Source organism: Phaseolus vulgaris, chromosome 5, assembly GCF_000499845.2.
Source record: "Phaseolus vulgaris cultivar G19833 chromosome 5, P. vulgaris v2.0, whole genome shotgun sequence".
In the NCBI taxonomy this organism is placed as follows: domain Eukaryota; kingdom Viridiplantae; phylum Streptophyta; class Magnoliopsida; order Fabales; family Fabaceae; genus Phaseolus; species Phaseolus vulgaris.
In genome coordinates this window covers 20,248,396-20,250,759 of record NC_023755.2, presented here as the reverse complement: position 1 = coordinate 20,250,759, position 2,364 = coordinate 20,248,396, and positions in this window count along the sequence as shown.

The following is a 2,364-nucleotide window of genomic DNA, read 5'->3' as shown; positions in this document are numbered from 1 at the left end:
CCTATCTTGGCGACGCTTCCTCCTGGCGTCTCTACACCTGGGCGACACCTTGAGTTGACTTTGACTTTCCAGTCGTTGACTTTGACTTAGTCAACGCCCTGATACGGGACGGTACACAAGCCCCCCAGTCTTAAGCCGAAGACTTGTCTTCAGCGCAAAGACTAAAGCCTTGCCCCCACCATCCGCGTACCTTCCTGATGACGTGTCATTCTCTACTGACTCAGCAATTTTTCGAATTACTAACGCGACACTTTCTGAACCACTGGGTATTCTTAATGACCGATTGGACATTCCCTGAAATGGGGATGATAACACCTTTTGGGCTACCCTTGATCTTGCACCACGTGGCCCATCGCGTGGTCCTCCTTTAGAGACCTTTGCGTTTCCCCTGGGCAATCGACCCTCTGACGCGTGGCCCGATCCTACGACCCTTAGTTAGCGCCTCTTGAGTCGCGAAATGTAACGTTTAAGTTACTACAAACCCCGCGCTCACCCTACTGTTACATTCATTCACTCTGCTACTTTGCCCTGTTCATCGCCTCCAAAACCTCTTCTCTCTGCAATTGCGATTCTCCCCTTCCTGCGCTCTCCTACCGCCTCCATTTCAACAGCAAAGGTATGGTTTCGAGCACTCTCAACTCTTCACTTTTGCCGCATTATCGGAAACTGCCTGGGACTGTCGTTATTCTCGTATTTTTCTGGATATTGTTTGTATGCTTCGTTGTTCCTCTCGCTTCCCTTCGTTCTCTTGTGGGTGGGGCGCTCCTAGGGTTCTTCCATTTTCCCCTTTTCTTCTCCCCAAACCCCTTTTCTCTGAACCCTTTCTTTCTCTTTTGATCTTCAGCATTGGCGTTGATGGCGAAAACCAAGACCACCGCGCCTCCCCCGCTCCCCAAGTCTCATTATAAGGGCGAATATGACTGGGCCCCCGACGAACTTCTGGACGAATGTTCCCTCCTGAACTCTGTTGAGGACGTGGAGGCTCATAGGGGGGACCCTGCCCTCTATAACTTCAATGCGTTCCACAAAAATCACGACTCCCAAGTCCTGGTAAGCCGGGTGCGACCTGGGATGCCCGTTTGTGGGGACTCACGGGATACTGGGGGATGCGCTTTCTTCTTCCTCTATCAGATGGTGCTCAAGAGGGTGGGCCTGCGTCTACCCCTCACTCCCTTCGAAAAAGAGCTACTGACAGAGATAAACACTGCTCCCGCCCAACTCCATCCCAACAGTTGGGCTTTCGTGAGGGGGTTCCAAATTCTCTGCGGCTATCTAGGCGTTCCTTCCTCCGTGGACGTTTTTCTTCACTTCTTCGAGGTAAAGAAGCAAGGGAAAAGTCTCTGGATGAGCTTTTCTGGCATCGCCGGGCGCATCATCCTTACGCTCTTCCAGAATTCATTCAAAGGATGGAAGGGGAAATTCTTCAAGGTACGCGCGACCAAGCGCGATCCTTCCATCCTAGAGGGCTTTCCCCTGTACTGGACAGACAAACCTATAACCATGAAGCCCTTGGCTCTGGACGAGCTCGCCCCGCCTGACCGAGATGTATGCAAAGCCCTGGCGGGACTGGGAATAGTCTTCGATACCGCCAAACTCATCGCGAATGAATTCAATGCCCATGGGCTTTCTACATACTTCGGTATCTGCTCTTGGCGATTTATGATGCATTAGTTGTTGTGGTTATCTGCATTACCATTTTTCGCTATACAATGTTACTTGCATTTTCACGCCTCTTCATGTATTGTGAATTCGCATAACTGTTCTAGTGCTAATCCTTGTTGTTTGGCCTGTCTTGATATAGGATCAGTGATGGGTGTTTCCAAAAGAATAATGTTGGCGAAAGCACTGAAGGAGGCTCGTGCCGCCAAGGCAGGCGTCTCCTCCAGCCCTGTTGCCAATCCGATTCTCCCACCGGCTCCGTCATCGCCGCCTCCAGTCACAGCTGAAGCTGCTTCTAGCCCATCTCCGACGTCTCCACCTGGCTCCGACTTGCTTCCAACTCCCAACTCTCCTTCGCCTATCGCCGCAGTTCCCCTAGCTGCGGCCTCGTCACCGGCTCCAACCCCCCTTGACAAAGGGAAAAGGGTTTTGGAGGTTCTGTCAGATGATGAGGAATCAGAGGGCGTGGCACCCTTCAGAAGGAGGAAATCCGCGCGGGTTCCTCTTCTGGTAGAGACGTCGCCACAGGGAGGGAACCCCTTTATGGACAACCCCCCAAGCGCAACCTCACTCCCTCCTATGATTCTCCAAGAGGAAAGGGGCGAAGGTGCTGAATCTGCGCCGCCTCCGCCGCCGCCAGAAACCACTGCTTCCCCGGCTCCCGACGCTGCTGCCCCCGACTTCATCGCCATCCCTCCTCCAATC